The following is a 26,604-nucleotide window of genomic DNA, read 5'->3' on the forward strand; positions in this document are numbered from 1 at the left end:
CACATGTGATATAAGCTGTTTTCACAGCTAGTAGGCCAAATCTTACTCTGGATAAGGGAGCCAAACATATGTGACTGAGTCAGACACTTAAATCAGCTCCCTGGTAAATGGAAGATAACTCCAGGTGCAGTGTTGAACACTGAGAACCAAAGAAGTGGGAAGGGTGACCAGCCTTCCTTCATGTGGGGAAGAAGACATCCTATGCACACAGGCAGTGAAATCATAGCCCTGCCCACATTTTGCTCTCCCACATTTGCCTGAGGGTATGGGGCCCTCATCACTGAAGTCATTGGGAATCTTTCCTTTGACTTTGGTGGGCTCAAGATCAGTCCAGCCTGGGGCAGGCTCAGATGGAGCTGGCTGTGGGATGGGCTTACACAAGAGGGGCATGAGGTGGAGGAAGCAAGGCCCTTCTTGGTGAGCCCACCTTGCACTTGCAGTGTTCATCAGGTGGTTGCTAGGGGGTCAAGGAGCACCCTGCCTGTGGTATTGTGTTTCTTTCATTCTCCCTCTCTTCATCGCCCTTCCATATCTGGCTCGTTTACTGACTGAGGCTGGTGACTCTTGTTTTGCCTGGAGCTGGTAACAGTTACTGTGACGTAGGGTTGAACTGGGCGACCTCTCCTCATAAATCAGTGGAACAATTCCTGGAAGTGCTGGCTGCCTGGACTGAGTGTTACCCAGCCAGGTAATCCTCAGTGCAGAGGATTTGTGTTAAAGGACTCTCTTTCTGGCTGCGTGGCCAACAGCCCTCCTCCTCCTTTGCCATTGCTTGGTAACTCTGGTAAGTACAGGAAAAGAGGCTTGCGGGGCTCATTAAGTGCAAATGGAAGAGACAGATGAGCAGGAGGGTGTCATATATGGTCCAGAGCTGCTGTGTCATTGCTGTGTGACATTCCTACTTTCCCCAGGGCTGGACTGGCCCTGGCTATGGGACTCGGTGCTACACAGAGAGTACCAGCATTGACTAGAGTGAATAGAAAATGAGAGCTCCTTAGACAGTCCAGGGAGGACACATTTTCCTCAAAGGGGCAAAGCTGTACCCATATTATTGCAGAGAGAGGACTGAGCTTCATCTATTATTTGGTAATGAACTGCAGCATCACAGAAGGGATCTGGCAAAGAACCATTTCCCTCAGAAATAAACCCTTCCAGAGCTCCACTTGGGCTGACTCCCTCAGCTAAAGGAAATACTGGCAATGTAGATAGCAGGACTTTCAGTGACTTTTATCTTTTTTTTTTACGGCACCTATCCTTTAGCTTTTGTTCATTTGCTTTGATTTTTTTCAATAGATTTTTCATTTAGAAAAAAAAATCTCCTGCCCAAATCCAAATGTGACTGCTAGATCTTCAGTGGATAAGCTCAAATAATGAATACTGTGTGCGTGTGAGCACTGCGTTACCTGCTGTTCAGAAAGTTCTGTCCTGAAAACACACACGGTGGCATGTAGGATGAGGTGGATGCACTACTCCAAGGCTTTGAAGACCTGGGTAAATTCCTGGGCAAGCAGGTGGGCATCTGATTGACTTCCCTGCCATTGTATTGGGAAGAAAAAACCTGCTGGCTACAAGAAGAAAGTTGTGAAGACTTAATAGAGGGCAGGTGCCTTCAGTGCTTGTCATGATGTTAGGGGATGCTGTCTTGAAGTGGGTCACAGAATTAGATGGGCTGGGCTGGTGTGCCTGGGGACATGAAATGATGCAAGGCAGAGGGAGGACGAATTGCACACTCCTGGAAAGCAGCCGGTAGAGTACTAGGATTCTGCCCTTACTGGTGTGAAAGTTGATTAAGAATATGCTGGAATAAATCCGTATGTGCTTCAAAGATGCATTGGTGTCAAATTAGTGGAAAGGAGAGGGGAATTCAGGCCAGTAAGATCTGCTGATAGGGTCAGGTGGCCTCCCTGTCCCTGGGTCAGCCTTTTGGAAACACAAACTGCATTTTGGTTTCACTTAAAAGTGTGAGCCAAATTGTGATGCTTACAGAAAGCAACACGAGTGGAAGAAGATGGGGAAGTGTTATATCAGGGTGTGAGAGGATCACACCACGGTACAGTGATGTGAAGTTGGGGTAAAAGCAAATTAAGCTTTTTCTCTGTGGCTATTTAGACAAAAGAAGTTAAGTCACCATTTTCTTATGCTTAAATAACAGTCTCCCTCTCCCATGGTACAAAAGATCTCGGGATCACACAGGAATGAATTAAGACTGTGGTACCAGACGTAATTTCAAGCTAATGAAGAATCAGTGTATTTTGACTATCTTTTCTCTTGTTTCTGATTGTCTTTTTTTTGGGGGGTTGATATTGCTGTAAGTAAATACATTCGTCTTTTGTTTCATTTTCCCCTTGTGACCTATTTCATTTAATTAGAAGGAAATGTATGATAGGAAATGAGTAGCATCACACTGGGCTCCATCCAAACCCTTTGAAATTATCAGGAATCTTTCCCGGGCTTTTCACCAGCACCGGATAAGGCCCAGCAGAAAAGAGGGGCTATTTCCACCTTATCTGGAAGAACGTGTGCTGCCAGCATAAAAATATTACACTGCTCATTTTAAGATCTGGCCCAGATACTAGGGAAGCATTTTGCTACTGCATATGCCTTTCTGTGCCACATGTTTCACATCTGTGGCAGCACATTAAAGGATAAAGGTTCCTAAAACCTTAACTCCAAATATACATATGAAAAGAAGATACAAATTAAGGAAAAGATAAAATATATTGATGGAAGTGCAGGAGATGCTCTTTAACATGCATATTATTGACTCAATAGATTGTTACGGCTTCAGAGCTATTAGGGTCTGCTGTGTCAATGTGTACTTAGGGACTGTTTAATATGCAGATGGTTGACATGACAGACCGAAGCCATTACAGTCTATCATGTCAGAGGGGATACATGAATACGCACTTTGCCAACACTGTGAAAAGTCCCTTTAAAATACAGTTGCTGTGCATACTTAGCTGCTTTTTAAAATGATTCAATAGCTTTGGTTCTTTGGATGCCCACAGACTATGTTGCTGGATTTATCAGCAATGAAATTTATTTCCAAATTAAGCCATTTTCCATGTGGAATATGCAGTCAGGAGGACAGGGTGTAATCTCAGATATGCAGCTCCTATCAAATCTTGTAAAATTAGCTATTGCACTTGTGAGTGTGTAGAAGAGATCAGAATCTATCTGTCTGCATGTGTCTTTTTGAAGAATATAGTTTTGTCTTTTTGAGGGGTAAGGGAGAATGTCGTCTTTTTTTCATTCAAATAATCTTCAGTAGCAATTAAATAGCTTATGCTACCTAAGAGATCAGTTATTACAAGATAAGCGGCATGACAGTTTGGAAAAACTGAGTAAGTCTTTGATTATTTACTAAGTTTTGATATCTGCTATTTGCCTCAAAATGCTAAAAAGTGAAGTATAAGATACAAACATGAAAGGCTCATTTGATCATCATAAGGAAAGGAATCAGTAGTTTTGCTTTTCTTTTCCTCAACAACTTATTTTTTATTAAAATAGCAAAGCCAAGTGTTGTGTTTAATAAGATTTTTTTTTTCATTTGAATATCAAATGGAAAAATACAATTAAAATATTTCTGCTTTTACATTAGTTGTAGGCTATATTTCAACAACACATATATCTAAGAAGATCAGCATACACATTTGGTATATATTAGATGCTTCTAACAGATGCCCAGACCTCTTCCCCTGTTTTTTAATGTTCTTTCTTATGGCAGCGATCCAGGGACATTTTAATTTGCAAGCCTGTGAACTTGGAAATAATACTTGTAGTGGGGCATTACATCTACTCTGTTCTAAGTTTATTGTCATGTGTCACCTAGCTTTGATTTTAGTTGATTTGCTGGACTGAGGCACACTGCGGAACTCCAGCACAAAATTCACCAAGCAAAAGCACTGTGCCTTGCAAATAATAGTAACTGTGCAAAAGCATAAAGGCCTTTCTTCTAATCTGTGGGACAGCTTAGGGGCAAATCTTGCAAAGGAAAAGTGCATTTTCAGGCAAATGTGATGGCTGATTTTCTGACGGCTCCTTTTACTGCCTGGTACTAACAGGGAGAACATCGGGACAGTCGGGAAGTGGTGGTGGTGGGTAGGGTAAGTGCCGTGAGGTAGGAAGTATGGAGAGGACATTTTCCATGGCTTGTCACACATATGTTCCTGGGTCGTCTGTGAGATTTCTGTGGTGACACGGAAAAGCCAGAAAAAGCCTCGGGGAAAAAAGTGGTCCAGGAAAACCCAGGAGGTGGCTGCTTCTTACAGCTGAATGAAATCACCATGCACTCCAGGAGAGGTCCCTCTCTCTGTGCTGAGTTACCTCTGCAACGAGGAAGGACCAAGCAGCAGGAGCCTGTGCCACAAGAAAATTTATCATAGCCTCAAACATCAGTGCCGGTAGAAAAAGTGCACGTTGCTTCCTCCCTAGCCCTGGGAAAGTGCGTGTATCCCTGTCATTTCCTCTTGGCAATAGATGGTGACCACAGCAGTGGGAGCAGCAGCATCCACATCCCTTCCTGCTCTACCTTGGCCCATCCGGGTGGCTGGGGGGGTACATCTGGTTCTCTGGGGCTCTGACTTTCTCCTTCCCAGGGGCAGCCCTGGGAGCTCCACATCCCTCTCTCTGTGCCCACGTGGGCAAACATCAGCTGAAACAGGCATGTGAAACAGGCATGTATGACAGTATGATATGGAGAGCTGCTTTACCTGGGGCTAATCCATAAAGTGAAAATGTAGCATTTTGACAGCACTTGTAATTTTGACTATTGCAATGGTGTGCCATTTCTTTGAATGCAGCTTGCTTCCGTGCCCCATTAAAGCATGGCTGGCATCGCTTTCAACTATTCACAAATGCTGAGATGTTGAAAAATGTAACATTTACAAAAGATACATCTGGTGTATATTTACAAGGCTCAGGAATCATTTAAATAGTGCCTGTGCCATTACCATATTAGGAGAAAAGTTAGTCCCAGCCCCATATGTGAAATCAGTAGTCAAATGTGTGCTGGTGGAAAGTCCACTGATATGATACAGTAATTTAGGGTATTAAACGTGAGCATACCATACTGGGTGTAATACCCAAATGAGATAAGTATAGACTGGTTTAACACGTGTGACAATTGCCAATATGCACCTGTTTCAAACTATGTGGTCAGAAGATAATTATGGGTTTTGAGGGGCAAATGTTTGATGTTTTGATTAAAGAAGAACCTTTTTTTTCCTCATTGAGAGGTCATTCTATTTATTCCTATTCTTCAACGAGAACTGTAAGACCTATCCAGGAATCGAGGAAAAAGACGTTGAACAGCTTCCTTTATATCACATAACACATCGAAGACAAAAAAGTGTTTGTGTCCTCCTGCCAATGCAATACCACTTAAGCTGCATTTGAAAACTATTTTTTAATTAAAGTGATGGGTCATGTTTTCACCACCCTAAGGCAGGAAATTCAAGGTAAACCAGATACTCCCTTTCTCAGTCACACAAACATGAATTAAGCATGTAGCATCAGACTTAATTTCAATTTCTAGGTCTGTAATTGAATCTAGCTCAATGTGAACTTTTTTTTCTGCACCATCACATTGATATCTGGATGTTAGTGACATTATTTAAAGCAACAAATCAACCTATAGGACTGTGTTCAGCTATACTTTATGTCATTTGACAGTAAATGGAATAAAAAAAATGTTACTTTTCTCTAGGGGCAGATTTGTTAAAGGGTTTTCATCTTTTGTCAAGATATTTAATCTTGGAATGTTACAAAAAAATGCACAGTTTGTACAAGTGCAGATTTCTGCATGCACAGTTTGCCTGATTGCTAATTTGGATGAAGACGCTTAGGCTTTACACAGGCAAATGAGAGAGGAAAGATAATTTTTGCATATATCCTTCTGAGTCAAGTGTGAGTCCCCGGACTCTAAGTGAAGCAGGTATCCACTTTTGGGGCTGAAGGCTGTCACTCTGGATTGCCCCATACATCAGTCTCAGTTTATGCATGCCAATGAGAACAAATTCTAACAATGAGCTGTTGAGTGATGCCAGCAGAAATGAGCGTTTCTGAAAGCTTTGGGTTTTGGAGAAAGCAGCTGAAGCCGACTCTGTGGCACTCACCATGGAGAAGGAGACTGAGATTTTGAATGAAGGAGAGTGAGATTTTGGTAAAAGCCTCCCACATAATAGACAATTGTGAACACACCCTTGTTTTCCAGTGGGCTGAGTAAAGCTGATATGGGACTATAGAATTAAGCCAAAATGCCCAGCCATGATATTTCCTCAGAGGGGCTCACTACAGAGCAACCTATCCAAAATTATTAGTGCTCCTAGTAATTATTATTATTAATTCCTGTTGGTAAGCTTGTTCCTCCATCATGGTATCAATCACGTGCTGGGATGTCTACTGCTTAGGACACTGTACGCTCTTGGAAGTGGATGATTGTTTAATTGGTAGATTGTAAAGATGGTCTGACCTATTGCCTTTTCCCATTTTACTTTGTTTCAATTGCCTGGACTCTTGCAGCTCCTTAGTAGCTTTTCTGATCCATCATGTCAGTCTGGCAGCTGTGCCTCTGCACTCTGCCTGCCCGCCCACCGTAAACCAGATTTCAATCTCAGATTCATGGCATACCCTTTTCCCTCTCTGTCCTCTCACCAGAGAGCTGATTTTGCCTGCACCTCTATTAAATGGCTTCATTTTAATGGCAACTGTTTTCTCCCGTGGGTCTTCTCAATCCGGGGCGCTAGGTGTGCAAGGACAGAGGAGGGCACATTCACAGATGTCTCTAGGTGTGTGCTACGCATCTGAGATTAGGCTTCCTCCTCACATCCACAGGCTGAGCCCTCCATCTACCCCAGAGAATGACTCTGCTCAGTACCACGGCCATTTTCATTTGGAAATATTTCCCCCATGCTGTGTAACTTCTGCCCTTACTGCGGACTCTCTGCTTCTCTCAAGCTGAATTTATCTGTGGCATGCAGGCCTGCAAAAGACAGCTTCTCAAACTCCATTTTACATTAGGCCTCCTGGAAAATTGTCCTTGAAGGTTTCCACCCCCTACCCAACACTAAGAAAAAAATGATTGAAAATGTTTGAAATTGTATTAGCAAATTTTCAAGAGGAAACAGATTTTTTTTCTGCCAAGCTGTATAATGGGTGTTTTTGAGAGGTCGTTAACTTCAACATTACAGTCAAAAACAGTGTTACACCCCACACTGCATCCTTCTTTAGTCAATTAAGTTACTGATAGGCTTTTACATTTATTTACCTTGATGGAAAGATATGTTTACTCAACCTGAGTACAAATCAACATGAGGAGGGTGAAGTTCAGACTAAATTTGACTAATGATGTTGTGTTTTCATCCTTAAAAGAAAGAAAAAAAGCCTCCTTGCTTTTGATGCTATTTTATCTTCATTGGAAGGGATCCGAAATGATCCCAACTGTCATGTGAGCACTCAGTTAGGCTCAGATCCTCTTTGATTGCAGCTGAACATCTCTCTCTGTTGGCTCATACCTTCCCTTATATGAATACAGCGTACTGCACTTCAGGTTGTTTATTGAACAGTGTTTTGACTCTTCCTCTGTGGATGTTCTCATGATTATATATCTTTAAACAAAATATGGGTTGCAGCCACCTTTGCCTGGAGAGATGTTAATGCAGCCACATCGCTGATGTGAAGGAAGAATTTCCTCTTGGTTTCAGAATAACTCCTAAATTACAAACCTAAGTGGTATAAGTCATATTTCTTTCAGTGAACCTTAATTATCTTTCCTTTTCTTTCAGGCCCACTCTGTTCTCCAGCCTTGTTTCATGGATTTCTATCTCTCCAAGTAATTCCTCAGCATCCCCTTGAATGGCATCTACCGCACGTGAGCATCCTCCACCGTCTCTAAGATACTTTTGTTGTTTTTCTTTTTTGAACATTTGTTTTTTTTTGAGATGACATTGATAGACGTGAGGCCTAAGTCTGGAGATGTTCTGTGGGTAGAGCTCACATTTATTTCAGTATGCCGAGCAGTTTTAGGATCTGATCCATATTGAAGACTAGCACAGCGTAATGAGGCCTGGGCATATAAAACAATATGTATTCTAACACAACTCACTCAAAACAAATATGTTCCCTTCTCTTCTGCTGGTATAAACAAACAATCTCCATTGTGTTCGGCATGGCTCTGCTGCACCGCCTCGCACAAGGCGAGAGCTTGGCTTCCCAGATCATGAAACAGCATCTCCATCCTGTGATGCAGGTCTTCCAACTGCATGCCCAGAGAGCCCTGAGCCTTAGGACGCCAGTTGTAAGGGCTGACATTAATCTGGTGTTAAGTCCTAAGTGCTTTATCCACTACAGATACATATAAAGGTGGTCTTGTTTCTGAGTCCTATGCTCTTCAGTCTGACAAAACGGGTTCTGGATTTCAGGGCAGTTTTCCACAGTGGGAAAGCAGAGAATTAATGCAATAGTTGTTGCAAGATACCTCCACACTGACCCACAAAATCTTCCCCTCAGATATCAAAATTTTCTTCTGATAAAAATCATCAGCCACATGAAAAATTTGTGATGGCTTGAGGTGGAAACATTAGCAGGGGCTAGTTCAAAACTCATGTGAGGGATTCATTGTCTGTGTTTGAACCCAGGTGTTCCTCCTGTGATTGAACTCAGACTTTTATGCTGTTCTGCAAAACCATTACCCTGTAACTTGTGCTGGAAGAGGAGTGAGCTGTTTTGGCACCAAAATGATTTCATTGTTAGGCTAAGTGTTACACAGATGGCATTCTTAAATGTAAATTTCTTTTTATGATTCTTTCGATTTCATATTTATTTCATTAGATCATTATTTATGTTAAAGAGTCACCATTAATATGAAGTGTGCTCAGCTTAAAAGAAAATGTTGAGAGGAGTTTGAGGTATCTGATCCTCAATCCTTTATTTTTTTGTGTTTTGCATTTTCCTATTTAAAATGTTTTTTTTGTGTCTCTAGGTGCTATGTGACAGATCCACACAAACAACAGAGGGGAAAGAGCCTCACTTAACTGATTAGAGGAGAGAAGCAGTGAAAGGGAATATGCACAAAGTGCTGCCAAGTTCACAGAGCAAAGGAATAGATAAAAAAATAGAATAATTTCACCAACATTTTTTTTTTTTATTTAATGTGAGGTATTTCTTATACTAGCAGCAGGGACACAATTTTCAGACAAAAAAGTGATTTCTTAATCAAGTGTGTCTCTAATTCAAAAGATATTTATTTAATAAACAGTAATTATGATAGCTGCAACTACTAATTCATATCAATAATTCATTCAGAAGTAAACCATATCAACATATTAGCATTTATTTTTCCATTTAATAGGTTGTGATTTAAAATAAATGTAAATCATCATAATCATTCAGCTCCATATGCTGGGAAAGGAAAAGTCACCTTAAACCAGATGCATATGTTGAAAAAAAACCAAGGGGGAAGACAAGTTGTTCTAAAGAAACAACATATGGGGCAGATATTAAGCTAGGGTAAAGATGCTCTGCTGTGTAGATGTTTATATAGCTTTAAAATGAAAGAGGGTCAATTTAGACTAGATATTAAGAAGAAATTTTTACTATGAGGGTGGTGAGGCCCTGGCATAGGTTGCCCAGAGAAGCTGTGGCTGCCCCATCCCTGGCAGTGTTCAAGGCCAGGCTGGACAGGGCTTGGAGCAACCTGGTCTAGTGGAAGGTGCCTATGCCCATGGCAGAGGTGTTGGAACTGGATGGTCTTTAAGATCCTTTCCAACCCAAACCATTCTGTGCTTCTCTGATCCTATGATAACAAGCCTGAGTTATGCCAGATGAGATTCTGGTCAGTGATTTTGAAGAACGGGCTGTTTTAGAGGGTTTTCCACTGGGTCATATAATAATTTCTTTTTTTAAGAAAAGAGATAAATATGATTTCTTCCAGTTTTAATCAGGAATGGGCAATAAATGTGATCAAGAAAATTCTAGTTTGAAGTTGTTTATGTGTGGAAACAATAGTCTGTTTGCAAGCGGTAGGCTGGCTCTGCACGTGTATGTGCTTGTGTGCGTGGAGCTGTATTTATTTTTTCCTGTCACTCTCTTAACTTGTATCCATAACTACCCACCTTGTTTTGTCAGCTGACAGCTCTTTTTAAGCTCCCTAACCCATCAGCACTCCAGCAGCAAGCTCTGCTGAAAGCCCTTCTTTCTGTCCCCTGTCTGAGGTCCAGAGAGCAGCGTTTGGAGGCTGCAGAGCACAGTTGCACTTGTTAGAAAATTCTCTTTTTCCCTTGGGCATAGGAGACAGAACAATGAAGGACCCAAGCCCTGTTCAGCATGTGTTACTGCTGCTCGAGCATCTCAAGCACTTGGTGCAGATCTCATCTTGCAGGTTTCCTGTTGCTTTTGCTTTAAGCAGGTGAGGCTAGAGCCCGTGATGAAGAGTGCAATGTCACTGTGCTGCCTGTTCTGCTACCACGTCCGAGCCAGTGCTGATGGCACACCCTTTGGGCCTCGCCAGAGCCATAGGGCCCTCTTGTCCTCTGATGAGCTCAGAAAAGCCCTTTTCCTCCCACAGACAGAGCACCCTGTGTTCTGGCTGGGAAAATAAGGCTGTGCACGCTTCCATCCCCAGACCTCTGGCAGTGATGCTTTCAGGGGACATCTTAAGGCAGTGGTTGTGGTCACAGCGTGATGCGCACTGTGTGGGTTAACCCTGCAAAGAGATGTTTTCACAGCTTCGCAGGTGAGTGTTGTCACTCTTGCACTTATCCTGGTACTTTTCCGAGGCTGCAGGTGCTGTCCCAGTGATGACTGCCCTGCACATCTAGTCTGTGGTACTTGGGGATGTATGGCCACAGGGCAGGAAAAATAAGGTACCTGACTTTGTGCTGTTAATATTCCTCCAACAGTTTTTAAGGAGAAAAGTGAGTCATGTTATTTAATTTTTCCCATCCTAATAAGGAGGAGCCATGCTTTTTCACAAGTTATTGCATTATTCCTCTGTCCGGTGTGGCTCTGATTTAGTGCTGGATGAAGCTCAAAAGGAGGATTAGTGTAGATATACTTCCATATGCTTGGATGCATTTCTGAACTGTGTCTGTACCATCTTCACTGCTTTTGATGGAAAAAGCTGGGCTATAATCCTGATGAGAACAGACTTCCTTGCAAGATGTTTAGTATTTCCTGCTTCCATTTGGGCCAGGAAAACAGCACATCCAGCCCCTTTTGGCCCTGCAGCTCTTGGTCATGGGCTTGCCTGAAATTCAAAAAATGACAGCAGCAGAAAATGAATGGGGGAATAAAAGGAAGTTGATTTTTCTCCACTTTAATAAAGGATAGATTAGGGTTTAGTTCTGGTTCTGGCAGAAACTTTGCTGAGGAAGGGCATTAGTAGAATGTTTTTATTTTAATGGAATTGGTTCATCCATCTTTTGGATGGTCACAGTGGAGCGTGAGTCCGTTTTTATGGTGCTGAGTAAAAGAGCCTGTGCTGCTTTTTAAGGGCTGTACCTTCTGGGAAAATTAGGGCTGGCTGTAAAACCCATATGTATTGTATTCAAGCAAATCAGGAACACAGGAAGGGAGAAAGAAGAGAAAGAGCAAAAGAAGGAGGGAGGAAGGCTTTCCCAGACATAAGCTGCTACAGCGAGTTGTGCTACTTCTTGGTGTCACACATGGGGGCTTCACTATACTAGTATCTGGTAATTTTTCTTGTTGGTAATCAAATAGTTTAATAGTTAAACACCAAGCCACACCGAACTTGATCCTAAATCTGCCAGTTAGGGACTTTCTTCTTTAGTCTTTATATTTTTTTTTAAGAATTTCCCAATAGTACTGTAATCAGTTGATTGTTTTTGCTGATTCTCCTCTCCATTACAAGCGTTTCTGAGTTTATGAATGAAAGCCTATGTTTTCTCAACCAAATGCTCCACTCCTCTCTCTGTTAGTAAACTAACGTTAACTTACAAGATTGGACTGAAACCTCAGGCTCTGCCAGCTGGATGCTTGGGGAGTCCAAGCTGGCTAGGTAAAGAAACACCTTTTTCACATGCCCCGGTCCGGTTCCTGCGTTGCCCCACAAGTTTCTCTCAGTACAAAGGCTGACATTGTCTGCAAGGAGCAACTCAGATTACGGCCCCTTCCAGCTGCATTGCTCCTGACCCTGATCCTGCCCTGGCCTGCCCATGCTCTGCCCTCCCCACATGCATGGAGACTTCAGGAGCAGACCGCTGTCTGCCAGTGTTGTCTGTTCTTGAGGGTGGCCTTGGATGCATTTTAAAAGGCAGTGCAGATGCTCTGCAGGGATAACATGGAATGATTATTTTAGGGCAGATTTTCCCCTAAAAAAATAATAGTTCTACATGCACGCAGTTTGATCTTCGCACAAAGGATTTATATAAGAACTCCTCTCTGTCAGCTACAGAAAAAAAAAAAGCAGCGCACTGGCGGGATTTAGGGAACTGTGCAGTATAGAGGATAGCAGCAGACAAAAGGGAGTTTTTCTTCTAAGAACATCTGCACAGCTGGAGCTCTGGAAGTGCTGCAGTTAGAAAGCCTAGGTGTTGCCTGGCTAGGGCAAGGGACAGTGTCTGTTTGGCACCCTTCTGACATGCAAATTTGGCCGGTGGTTCTTAGAGCAGTCCTCAGTCCCATCCCCTGCTGTGTACACACAGATGTATTTATATTATTTTGCCACCAAATGCCTGGTTTTGGGAATCTGCCACCCTCAAGGTAAACTGTACATAAATGATCTGAGGGTAAGGGTGGAGGAAAAAGCTGTGATACCTTTACATGCTAAAGTAGATGTGAAACAGGCAGAAAGTTCACCTGATCTCTCAGGAACAGAAATGCTGCAATGACTGTAGACCAGCATGACATCCCAACTGCTAGATGCTCTGCAAAAATGTGCCCATAGCTCAGGGTGGAGAGACTTAACGATAAGTCCACTAGAGAAACAACCTCATCAGCTTAGCAAGGGCCTAGTAGGATAGGGAAGATGCTCCCTTTTGGAACCTGTACCCCCAAAAGACTTTCTAAGACCAGGTCTCCACTGTATGAGTGGAGACTGGCTAACTGTTCGATCTGTGTTGTGGCATGAAGGAAATGTGCATATGAATCTGAAGTTACTTGGATTTTTTGTCTGTCTCAGGACAGACAGAGATGGCCCCATTCAGCCATCTTTGTGCTTCCCGGGGAGTAATCCCCAAATCCAAAGGCAGATCCTAACAATACAACCTGTGTGCTTGCCTTTAATATAGCATGATTTTAAAAACTGAATATAAGCAGCGATGAGGCTTTAGATCTTCCTCAAATCTCGATGTAACTTTGAGGTTGTCAGACAGTACTGAAATGAGAGATCTGGAGTAGGAAAATTAGCGAACACAAAAGTCATGATATTTACTCAGTTTATGCATTTTCTCTCTTTTTTTTTCATAAAACCTGCATAACTGGCATGTAATTGTTTTGCTAAGTGAGCCTTGAAAGCAAAAGTCTTGATAGCTGTCACATATCTTCTTTGTAGTACAGTGTGTTGTCCTTATAAGCTAATCAGTAGAACTTGCTCAGAAGAACTTAATCAGCAGAACTGAGCATATTGTCAGTGCTTAACAAATAAGAAATTATAATAATATCACCAGCTCCTTTTGACACAACCTATCAAACTTTTGCTTTACTTCCAGAAGTGCCTTATTTGCCTCTCCTTAGGATTTAATACCTACTACAGCCCTGCTTACTCTGGTTGAGAGGACTCGTGAGACGACTTAACACAGTGAAAGTATTGATTGAAATAAAATTTTGACAAATGGCAGAAAAAGAATCGTGAGAAAGTTCTTGGACTGCTCCTTTGCACTTACTGGTGTTGCTTATAAGACTTGAAAATTGAATTCAAGAATAGATTTGATCTGTTCAATTGTTAAAATGTAAAAAGCTTTTCTTACAAGTTAATAGAATCACATTTGAATTTCCTGATAGTCTCTTTTTTAAAAGACAGACTCATTAGGCTTTCCTTACAGAAAGGTGAATGTATCCAGAAGAACATCTATTATTATTAATTATTTTTATTATAAGGAGCTTGGGTAGCTCAGAGAGTTGTTAATATATCTGGGGCTATCACTTCTTTGTCACAATTGTAATTTGGCCCAGGCTGGGAGTTACTGACAATACTTTCATTTTCTGATTGTTTGGTAGTTTATATGCAATTAGTTGGTGGGGTTTATTCACTTTCAGCAAGATGTATACCCATGTTATAAAGAAAACCACCAGGTCAGCTCAAAGTTGTCACTAATTGTCACAGGCTTAAATGGAACTGTGTCAATTTATCCCAGCTGAGGATCTGACCAGTGATCACAACTGGCATTAATTAGCAGATGTGTTATCAGACTCCATGGAGATGTCCCGGGTTGAGTGGCAACAGAGGCGCTCAGCCGCCACAGCAGGTGGAACTGTGCCAGTTTGGCAGCTGAAGGCAGGTGGAAAGTCCAGGTCACCCCTGACAGAAGCATGGTGATGGCTCCTGCCACGAGTCCCAGTGCAGATGGAGCCCCAGAGCATGGAAAGGCTGGTTGCATTGAAATACAAGCCACACAAGGCACCTGGGAGGGGGGAAGGCAGGAATGCAAGAGCAGAGGATGCTCCAGCACTGAACTGAATTCATTCCTGAAGTTGGGTATGCATGAGAGATTGTACTGTTAGTGCAAAGAGAAAGCCACTGTCAAATGTATTTGGGCTCTGGCTTTCTGGGTGCACCTTCTGAACTGACACTGCAGTGCCAGTTGCACGTGTGTGACAGAAGGGTGGGGGAGACACTTCTAAAAAGAGGGCATCCTAAAAAGCAGTAGGATTTCACAGTGGCTGCTACTGACACCCACAGCACTATTATGGATGTAAACTAGGGGTTTGGACTATGACCCGCGAAGTATCTTGAGCAGGTCATGAGGGTGAATGAAGAGCAGAAACATGACACATTTGAGAGGCTGTACCTTTACCAGGAGAAGGAACAACTTGCCATCCTCCCTCTGCATTTAACTGAGTGCAGTGTGGGTTAAAACCAAGCCAGTAACCTGTGCAGATACTCTTTGCACAATAGTAGCCACACCATCTCCTTTCTCATGCCCACCCACCACCATGGGATGGTGGTGGGGAAAAAGCTGCCAAGTTAATGGTGTGGGACCTTTGTAAAGGTTTCTGGTCTCTCAACGTTCACAGGACAAACCTGGATCTCAGGTAGCTCAGGGAGTAATCATTTTAGCTTCTGGTGCAGTTTCAAAATTAGCTCAAGTTAACTGACCCTATGCTTTTTGGTGCACTGGGAAAAAAAGTCTTTTCACTGTGAGAACCTTTTGGGGTAACCCATGAAAGGGAAACAGCAGAAAATTGAGGATTAAGTGGTACTGGGAATGGAGAGGTCTATAGGCTAGGCCCAGGCCTCTGACCCAGCTGATGGGATGATGCAGAATATCTGAAGGAGGTGCAACAGTAACCACCACCTGCAAGACCTCTGTCACCCTTTCTTCACACTTCTCCCACCATTTTAAGCAAGATGTGAAAAGAGGTCTAGTCACCTATTTGCTGTGACAAATCTGTTTCTTTCTCTAAATAGCCATTTCTGGGCCCAAAGCCAGAAAAGGAGATGACTGAGACTTATGTGGAGCATAGATGTCAAAGTCCAGGACCGCAGTCCACACTCTTCCAAGTTCACCACCCCCATTTTTTCTGAATTAAAGATCTTAAGACATCTAAAATCTTTCTTCTGCTAATGCCCCCTGGCCAGAGAGTCACCAGCTCAGCACAGCTGAACTTCTCAGTAGCTACTCCAGATTCGCCTCATTAAACTATGCACTGCTTTGCCCCCATGTCTACAAAGAACAAACTGACAGAGCATGTGTAACACATGCTCAGGACTGAGCAGTACACAAAGTACAGCAGCTGCCTTCACTGTCATTCAAAGTAAATACATGCAAAGACCACCTGAGCTTCAGGGGGTCCAAGCCCTAAGGATCTCTTATCTGTGAAGAGAGCAGGAACCCTACTCAGGAAGCTATAAGCTAAGTATTGATGGGGGAAGATATTTTCCCTACTTCCTGCAGAAGTGGTGCTGATACACATAAGGTTCTCTGGAAGGAGTTTAAAGCAATAGTGTGGAGAATAAGATACCTTCTCCAGCCCTCCTCTGCTGAATTAGCTTCCTGTATGCTTCGCTGTTTTGGATTGGTGCAAGATAGAGGATTTCGTTAGGTATACTCATTGCTGTGTAAGGGGTTTCTAAAATACTGGCTTCACAGCCTAATGAAAATACAGTGATTTTTCAGAAAAATCAGCAGAACATATCCTCAAAGGATATACAGACCTGATGATTATTGGAGTTTTAATTAAAATATCAGGTAAAATAAGTATTATGGTGTGTTATTGTTTCTAAGATAACAACAGAATAAACGTGCCCATTTCTTTCCCAAGTGCAATTTTCTAAATGAAAAAGTAAACATTAATATCTTCAGAGATCTTACTGATCTTATACGATAATTTAGAAAAATATCTCTATTAAGGATAGTTATATATGCTTTTTGTTGGAAATGCAATCACAGGATATGCACATAGATGCAATCTGTAGACAGATTAAGTAAATTAAATCACTCAATGTCTTTTTTCAATAGCTCTAAAGTTAAAAGTAATTTGCAAAGAAAATACTCAGTTTCAATTGGTTTGTAATATCTGTTAATGATCTTTGGAAAAAATTCTGATAACACGCGGGAATTCCCTCAGGGACAGGGTTGTGAATAAGTGGATTTTTTTAAGTTTGAGATGTCATTAGCTAGTGATTTTTTGAAGTAAAAAGCTGTTGCAGAATAAATTGCAGAGGTATACAAGTGAACAGGACAATCATTTTTATGAATAGTATACATTATTTCCACTGTGCTTTCTCCCCCCCCAAGAAAAAATTTACAATCTAACTTGCCATTACAAACATCCTGGAATCACAATTGCTTGTGTATTTTGTGCTTACTGTATGCGTGTGCTCTGTCTTTATACAAAAGTACAGATTGCTGGTGTAAAACTGCTAGTGTAAGTGGTTTGCTCCTTTTAATATTTTTTCTTTTTTTTTCCTCAGTAAAGAGCTTTTCCAGCCCACAAGACTGAAAAAACTTCCCATAACTGAAATGACTCCAGCACAGCTATTCCCTAGAAGACATCCCCCCTGATTTCTTGTGGGGCCTGCAATATATCTGAAGTTGTAGGTAAGTGCAGTCATGAAAAAAAGGGCCTCTATTTTCATGGTACCATGTTAGCACTGACAACTTTTTAACGGTTCAGAGATGGATCAGATATCTATCATACGTCACCACAGTAAGGTAACATTTCTTAGGACAAATGAGATCTCTCGGTCTCTGCCCCCTATGTGAGGATATCTGAAGTAGAAAAGAATGACAGAGGCACTGCAGAGTACACCTGCCCATGGGGAACATTGCCGTGCTTCTGATATTCAGAGGTATAATTGAGCCATGGGCAGTTGAGGATGTCTCTGTAGGTGGGTCTAGGTTTAAACAGGGACAGGGGGCACTCTGAAGGGATGCTGGTCGGGGTAATGGACTAGGACTCCAGGGTGTGCTGCCATCCAGATCAAAAGATAAGGCTAGTTGCAGTCATTGAGCCTTTGTTTTCCACACTTTCCTCCAGACCTCTTTCACCCAAGACGTTACTGATCTTGGTCTGCTTTTTCCTGATCTGTAGACGGGGCTTAAGACACACCATGTTAGCATGAATGTGATTGCTGCCTTCAGGGTTCCCACACAGGACTGGGGAAAAAACAATTTGTTCAGCTCTAGAAAGAGATGTGAACAGGCACCAGTCTGAAAAGCTTCCTAGTCTTTCCTCATCCTCTGAAGGCCCAGGGTAGGCATCCATACCTACCCTGATGATCCATCGTAAGTTAGACAGTCCCTCAGTTCCCATAGATAGATGTTCAATGGTGCTCCACACTGACTCTGAGGGTAGTAGCACTCCTGCTTGGCTGCTTCTTGGTGGTCGCTGGCACTGATCAATCCTAAAATGCCTTTACTTTGACAGAGGCCAATAACAGACAATATGAAATGAGGCTTTCCCTCCCCACTGTGTCTTTAACAGTGTAAGAGTTGACTATGGATGAAAATGCCTTCCTAACCCTGTCTATTGACAGGCATATGCCAAGAACTGCTGGGATGATTAGGCATTATTACATAATAGCAGCTAGTAAAACTCTCACAGATTTTTTTAAGGCTAGGAGCAACCATTATTATCATCTAATCTGATCTTCTGCATAATACATGCTATGGAATTGAACCCAATCTGAACTTTGTGTGAAGATTTGCTTTTATGCCTAAAACGCCTCCTTACTTACAAATATGATGCTGTTTTTCTCAGTACTATCTGAGCAGCAGCAAGCTCCATTAATTAACTGCACATTGTTTGGAAAAACAATACCTCTTATCCATTTGAAATTTGATACCTCTTCGTTTCACCTTGCAGGGTAGGAAAGGTTTGGTTTTTTTTTTCCTTTGCTGCTAATTAGGTTGGAAGATCATGAGGGCGAAATGTTGTTTATATTATAGTCATGCTTAAGTAGAGCTCTGACGAAGCCTGGGGATCCCATTGCACAAAGTGAGGGAGACTGTGCAAGCCCTTCAGGACTGAAGCTATTTGAATAGACAAATGGCACATTTTTGTGGGAGCTGCGTGATTTAACTGGAAAAATTGTCAAGCAAGTCAATGGATTTGTACCTCTGAATCACCTATGCTTTTCTGAAAAACTCATTCAAAGTCTGAAAAAAAAAAAAGGCATGGAAAAGCAAAGTTTCTAAAACTGAGGCTGAAAAAACAGATTAGGATATAGTCAGCAAACAAATAATATGTAGCTCTGTGTCAGGTCTGCTGCCCATACATCACATTGGCCTCCAGTGGCAACAAGTCCTCTAAGGAGAACAGGGTACACTGAACAAAATATCGTCAATGTCTGCTTCATGCAAGGGCTCAAAGCCTTCCAGAAAAACTGTTAGGGTCCAAGGACATCTTCTAGATTATCCCAGGCAACAGCACTTGTTCCAAGTTTATGGAGAGGGTTCATGTAGAATTTGCAGTTCCATGAAGGCACATCTTCCCTGAGAGAGAAGCTGGTGCTTGTGTTCTTTATTCTCAAGAAATTTCCCACTCTTTTGGCTTTTATCATTTTTATCACCATTCTCTGGACTTGTTCTATTTCTACTTTCTTTTTTTCAGGGTTGAGGTGACCAAATTTGAAGACAGTATTCAAAGTAAGGATGTGCCACTGATTTATATAATAGCATTATAATATTTTCCATATTATTCTCTAAAACTCTTTTCTTCGTACAAACCCCATAAGATTCTTTTTAATTCTTTGAACTACAGTGCCTTTTAACATCTGTAGTTTACTCTGATCAGATTTTGACAAAGGAATAAAAGGCTCCATTTTTCACATAGAATTTTATTTATTGTTTGAACTTTAGAAGAGAAATTGGTTAACTTACAATTTAAAATTCTTGGCAATGTAGACCATTGGGCAAGGATTTAATTATCAAGCCTTCTATGCTTTCTGTAGAAATGCATGAGGCTGAAAGTTGGTGCACAAGGTCTTGGCTTAATAGACTTTTTTGTTTTATAAACAAAACAAAAGACTTAACTGGAGTTGCCAGCATTCCCAAGGATGTCAGAAACGTCATTCACCTGTGACTCCTTCCTGATGAAACATGCTAGGACCATGCGTTTACATTACAACTGGGACCACACACACATACAAGCAGTACCTGAGTTCTGTGGTCTCCTGTTTATTGCACCACACACCTCCATGCCAGGCCAAGGGACGACCCTTTTGAAAATGGAGTGCTTGATGACTGCAGAGGGTGAGGATCTCACTTTTGTGTCACAGCTGTGTGTTACACCTTCATCAGGGTATTAAAAAAAGCTCAGGGAAAAGAGTTACATCTATTCTTATTGCCTAAGACACTTCCTGCAGCTACTGCCTTTCCTTAGAGTTACCAATCCAAGTGCTGACCCTTCCTGACCCTACTTATGTTGTAAAAGCTGACAAGATCACAGCCTGAAGCAGTATAGCCACAGGCTCAATACTGGCTACCAAAAAGTCTGTTTAGTATTTTCAAGAAACACTGTTCTAAAGATTTGCAATACTTGCTGTTAGATATATGGACAACACCAGCACACAGCCCTGACCCCTGAACATTCAGCCCCACTTACACAGAAATCTGTGCCTCTCAAGGGGCCAACACTGAGCTGCCACAACATAGTGATTCCCTACCTGCAACTGAGCTGGAATTTAAGCACCGTTTGAGCATATACACTCAGATATTAAGTAAAACTCTTTGAAAACTACAGTCATGAGTTCAGAATTCATTGTTTGCTTCTTTCATTAGTTGCATTAGTGCTTTAGAAATAGAAAAAGCTCTGCCATTTCTGTGTTTTATACATATATTCATTTTAGTGTAGAGAATCTTCTTCATTCTTCTGTGACCAAAGCAGTTTTTCATCAGAAGGTATTTTTAGATGAACTGTAAGTTTCTTCCCTAGCAAACATTTTGGCTTCACTGTATGAAAGCAAATGCACATTACCTGGGATATCTCAAAGGCTAAACACAGGTTTAAATATCCAAGAAATATTAAGGGACCAATCTGGTTTAATTTCATATACATTCGCATATGCAATTAACTGTATCACAGTATACTGTGATACTGTGATACATTCATACAATATACAATAATAGTTCTTGCAGAATGGTTTGGTGTGTTTGGGTTTTTTGGTTTTGTTTTGTTTTTTTCATTTTAGAATAGCGAGGACATGGAAAAGACGTTGAAGTCCTATTGCTCCTGTTGGAAACTTCTGCTGACTACAGCATGAGTTGGATTGGGCCCAGAGAAACCAAATACACACAAGTAACAACGAGTTGGCCATACAAGCAAGGAAAATCACAGGTAACAGGTGAACACAAATTAGCAATGCACCTTTTAGGTCAGCCAGTACAGTTCCCTGATACCATGAGATTGTTTCCTATGGCATATTTTTGGTTGTTTTGTGTGCATAGATTAAATGTCCTAAGAGATGCCATGTCCCCAGGGATAGGCTGTGCTGTCTAGAGTATATTGTCGTCAGAAGGGTTTTTTTTACCTTTCTTAACATCATCATATTTCTTCTAGTTACATCCCTTTGCAAACTCTTTATTTTCCTTCACTGATGCAATTTTCTTCCAGTATCTTTTAACTGCTGTGTTTAGTTAGCATAATGCCAACCCATAGCTATTTAGATCGTATAATCTTCCCTAACACATCAGTCCTTTCAGTCTCCTGGTTATTCCTTCTTTCCTCTTGTCACACTCCTGCCTGTCAGTATCTTTTTTAGTTCTGAGATTTTAAAGATGTGATGCATTTCTCTGAACTAATGACAGATTCAGTATAGAGCTGAGCACCCTCAATGTCTTCTCACTGAAAACCCCTGATGTGCCTAGGGAAAGCTGCCAGCAGTCTGGACAGACACACAGGTAGTAAGTATCCTGCTCAAACCACTTCCCTTGTGCCACTTATTCTATTGGCCAACAAAACCCTGTTAAAACAGTTAACATAGTAGTCAAAAAACCCACAAATACATGTCATTATAGATTTATTTTATTTCTTACAATATTAGGAGGTGAAAGTAGCACAGATAAAAAAACCTTTGTTACTGTTGTTGAGATTTTCTAACTCTTGGTCATGGACATCACAGGCTAAAAATTAAGGAAAATGCCATCTTCCATAACTGAGTGTTAGAAGGGTACATTGTAGAAAGTAATTATAAACATAGTCACAAGCTTGGCTGTTCACTTCAGGCAATAAATTCTGATCAACAAACAACACCCCTTTAGTGCTAACTGAGATCTTGGTTGTAATTGAATGTCTTTACCTTTGTGTTCTGTTGGATTGGAGGAATATAATTTTAATCTGCTCTTTTTAAATTTTCATTAAGGAACGTTTCAGCTACCTGCAGCCTCATCTGATAATGCTTAATGATATCACCTAGCTCAGTCTTCCGTGTAGTAGCAGAAGCTTCTTTAAATTGGTCAACTGTATGGAACATTGTTTTCAAGTTTAACTCGGAATCAACCTTTTAAAACAACGGCATCTCTAAAGACAGTTTATATACATAGTGCACACATACATGCATGCATTTATATGTGCATGTATGTGTATGCATATATGCACATATGTGAACACATGTACAGAAATGTTAATCTTCACCTTCTTGAAATCATTACAGATAGTATTAACATAAATGTGCTGTTAAATTGGCAGTGTTATACATTTTTGTTGGAGTTTACTCCTGTAACATAAAATCAGAAAGATAAGCTGTGAAACTCATGCAGCTGATGACATAATGCTAGGATCTCGTGATGCTGAATCTCATATTTCTAGGAGTGTGGGATGGATGTTCCTTGCTGAAATAATTATACTGCCTATTGCAATATATGTTTCCTTGTTTTCATGTGGGCACTGGGATGTCCAAACCATTAAACGTATATGGTATAATGAGTCCTGTGTTTCTTATTTATTCTGAAGAAGGCATTAATTTTCCACTGTTGTTTTATTGTATAATAAAGCCAGCTACTCTAAGAATCTGTGGTGAACATAGCAATAATCTGTGACAATATGCAAACTTACATTTAATAATGATGTCCAAATGTACATGTGTGCATATAAATATGCATATATGTATATACAAACACACATAGACATATACACAAATTAAATGGAAGCAATTAGAATGTGGCAGGAATAAATTCAAAGATTACCTGTTATGGCTGTGTGAAAGGGTAATTTGAACTATAAAGACATGCAAGAAAGCATAGCTCAATACACTCCATTGGCTCGTTCCCATTATGCTCAACAGCGACAGGCTGTATGCTAAGACGGGGTACCAGCAGACATTCGTAATGACAGCTGGTTCAAAACAGAGCTTTCAAAATAGTGCAACACCCCTAACTTCCTTCCAAATCTTGGTGCTTGCCAGCACTTAACTGAGGCTGGTTCTTAAGGTCAGATATTCAGATTAAAGTTTTTCAGAAAGAATCTGGTTATGTTTGAACTGTATATATGTTCAACATAGGCTCTTTGTTGCCTGTGAATTTGCATTTGAGCTCAGAAATGGAATATTCTTGGCTGCTACCTGCAAAAATGATGGATGTTTCTCCCTGATACCATGCCCTATTTGCCTGAGATTGTGTTCTATTGAGTTCTTCTCTCTCCTGTGGGCTATATAACCCACAGTATCTAGACAGTAGCTGTTTCTTTTTGCTGAGACAAATTAACTCCCTCAGCCTCTGTATTGAGAAATGGAGGAAAAGTGGCTTCCCTTTAATGTCACCCACATCACAGCCACGATGCTCAGCCAACTAGGAACACAGCAGAAAAATACTTCAGTTGTCCTGTGTGACTTTTTCTGGTGGATGAGTATAGAATCTGGAAATAAACATGTTCCTCCTTTGCAAGGAAGTGCAAACAGAGTTTATCTATTTGCATTTGAACTCAGTGAAACATAAAAAGGCCCAGAAAGCAAGCTTAAATATAAGACATGAATATAAGTAAAGCTAAATTTCACTAAGCTAAATTTAAGTGAAATGTGCCACATTGTTATAATTACTACATAGAACATGCGCTAATTAATTGTTATGCTGTGCTGGTGAAATAGTTATGTATTCCATACGGGGCAAATAGAGGAGTTTACCCTGGGATGCTATTGACTTTGCTGAGAAGCCAGTATGTGGGGAGCATGCCACGAACAACCTTGTGAAAATTAGGCTGGCTAACTGATTTGGTCTTAGAAATTACTTTTCAGGGTGGTTAGAAAAATATTTTAAATCTGTGATAAATTTTAGATGTAGCACTGGACTACTAAGTGTGTGCAGGGTGTCCAAAATAGTTTTTCATTTACCATATCACCTGGGGACCCCAAATGATAAGTATCATACCTTCACAGGAATTCAGGCAGCTAAAAATACTGCTGTTTAGGGATCTTCAGAACTGCCTGGAAACTTCTCTGCAGATGAAATTAAGGAGACCTGGGCATCAGGGTGCTTTGGAAAAGCATTGACCAGGTGCCTATGAGTCTCCTGGGGAGCTGACTCATTTTAGGAGTATTGACCTGGCTTCAGCTGGAGGTGCCTCTAGGGAGATGTTGAGGGGAACAGGATGAGACTGTGCTCATTTCTGGAGGAGATATGTGTCTCTTGGAAACCAGAAGGCTTGTGCAGGTTTACTTCCCTACAGAAGGCTTGCTTGGCTTACTGATACCCGTCCTGTTAGCTCGAGCATGGTACATGTGAGTAGTGTGGGCCACGCACTCTGGCTGGCGGTGCTCCTGTTTGCCATCAGCCTTCTCTCCTGGATCAGGGCCGCTACCGATTGCTGAGGGGTGGCCAGGAGCAGCTCCCTCTGGTGAACCGCTTTTGTGCTTTTATCTCCCTCTTCTTGGCAGTAAGCTGCCACTGGCTCTCAGCCATGGCCCTCTCGCCCTCCCCAGTGCCCAGCTTGCATGCTCAGCCAGCGCCTAACATCTCTTCCAGCAGCTGGCCCTACTTTTCCTCCACAGCTGGCTGCTGCCCCCTACTGTGGTAATTATTATTTATTATGGATATTCTGTGTACATTATGTGTCCAGAGTCCAGTACTGTCTAAATCACTACCAGGGTCCCACTGTGTGGGCAGAAACATGCAGCAACACATAGTTGTTCCACATTGGTATTCACCCGACTCTCACACAGGGAGATACTGAGGGGGAAAGAGTGAAGGTGGCTTTTGGCACCTCTTAGCACTATCTGATGTGACATGTACGCTCTGTCTTGTGTTACATGAATCCAGCAACAGCACAGCTGAGTGCAGAAGGGCTTTTTCTCCACCTTGCTGTCAATGACAGTTCTCCTGCTATTCTTGCCATTTAGCAAGAAACACCTGAGGTGTTTTCCAAAAGTCATGGCTGCTGCTCAGTCACAGTTTAACTCCCTGCTCCTCTGAATACAGATACTGCTTGGTTTTCAGTTGCTGTCATGACATAATGCCCTTAGACCACAGCACGGTTATATGGGATATAATCTTTGTTCCTGTTTCTCTCCTCCACCTTCTTCTCTGGGATTCTCTGCTCATGCTGGTTCCCTTGTGCATGCGGCCTTCTCCATGCACTTCACTCTTCCTCCTCACCCTGCTTCCCTGAAGATACCACCCCCAGTTAAAAACAGAGGAGCTTTTAACACCCACAACTTAGAGCACAGGCAAAAGCACCTGGATGAAGAAGCAGTTTCTATACACTCAGAAAAATACAGAATCCTAGACATATTTCACATATATATGTACATTTGCGAGAGGCGGGTTCTCAGCTGTGGTGGTCAGGGTTACCTCTGTTCAAGAAGATGAAGCAATATGAAGCAATAATGCTTCATGGCAGCTGAGGATCTGTCCTAGTATGTAAATGTAAATATCTATTTTTAGAAGCCCTCCTACAGGTTGCTTAAAAAAAAAGAAAAAAAAAAAAGCTTTCTTTTTTAGACACTAAAAACGTACCAGCCAGTCAGAAATGTCCCACTTTCTATATTTTGTCTAATTCCTACCCCTGACTTAGTTTGAAAGCTTTCAAAATCTAATGAATTCAAAAGAGATAGAGTGAATTAAAACTGATGTAACTTTGCCTTTAGTGCACTGGGCCTGTAGGAACTGAAAAAAAAATAATTGGAAATGTTTGCTTGTAAGTGGGCTCACCAAACCCAGCAAAATTCCCACTGTCCTATTATTTATAATCTTCTGCCCTTTCAGCTAGATGCATCAAGTTAATATCAAGAGCAAATGCTCATGTAATGTAATCTCTACATCAGAGCTCTTTCTGCCGTGAATCAGTTTTCAAATTGTTTTGCGTTTACATTTAATTGCTTCCTTTGCATGCTATGTGTACACATGCACTCCTCCCGCCCCCACTATGTTGTACGTAACTGTCATGTAGGCTGGAGCAATAGTCTTTGGGTACGGCGTAGTCAAACCTCAGCTCAAGGAGTTCAGGAACTGATTTGTCCTCTTTTAAGATGGGAAACACATGTGTGACTTGGATCCAGATCTTGGGGTGGATTCTGGGTATGCTGATTTGAATGCATTAGGGTTTGGGATTCAGACTCGTTTATTTGTTATGACACCAGTCTTAATACCTTGTACTGGGTGTTCACCTTTTCACTCACTAAAAAGAGAAATGCTTCTCATATTCATTTCCTCTAGGAACAAATAACCTTAAAGATGCTTTTCACAGTTTTATTTCTTAATGTCATCTATGACAATTGCTTATAGGTGACCTCTGCAAAATCTTTTGAACCTTTGGATCACTTAGTCACCTTCATCTGAGAAATGCCTGTTATCCCACTCTCCCTCTGAAGGCCACTCCACTGTTTTCTCAAGGTACTTCAGTCCTACAGGGCGGTACTTTTCCCCCTTGTAACAGCCTCAGTGGTTTGAGAGATGGAAGAGCACCATCATAGGGTGTTCCTGTCCAACAAACTCTCTCTTGAGCTGCTGTTCAGAACTGGTTTCTTGGGCTCTCTAAAACTGTGGTAAACTTCAA

At 41.5% G+C, this 26,604-nt stretch overlaps 1 long non-coding RNA gene across 7 annotated transcripts in view; it reads left to right on the forward strand.

Moving 5' to 3' along the window:
• The window catches only part of LOC134157689 (uncharacterized), a 39,876-nt gene extending 17,331 nt beyond the window's left edge, over nucleotides 1–22,545 (forward strand). For 5 of the 7 annotated variants that reach the window (XR_009962409.1, XR_009962407.1, XR_009962411.1 and 2 more), the window contains 3 exons: nucleotides 7,785–7,870; nucleotides 17,093–17,219; nucleotides 20,813–22,545. This is a non-coding gene — a long non-coding RNA (uncharacterized LOC134157689). Of the gene's footprint in view, nucleotides 1–7,784; nucleotides 7,871–17,092; nucleotides 17,220–19,233; nucleotides 19,269–20,812 lie in introns of all 7 variants that reach the window. The other 2 variants (XR_009962408.1, XR_009962410.1) reach the window with 2 other exon arrangements.
• The last annotated feature ends 4,059 nt before the right edge of the window (nucleotides 22,546–26,604 follow it).

This window comes from Pezoporus occidentalis, unplaced genomic scaffold (genome assembly GCF_034315485.1).
Source record: "Pezoporus occidentalis ecotype Australia unplaced genomic scaffold, CSIRO_AGI_Poc_V1 ctg99, whole genome shotgun sequence".
Lineage (NCBI taxonomy): Eukaryota > Metazoa > Chordata > Aves > Psittaciformes > Psittacidae > Pezoporus > Pezoporus occidentalis.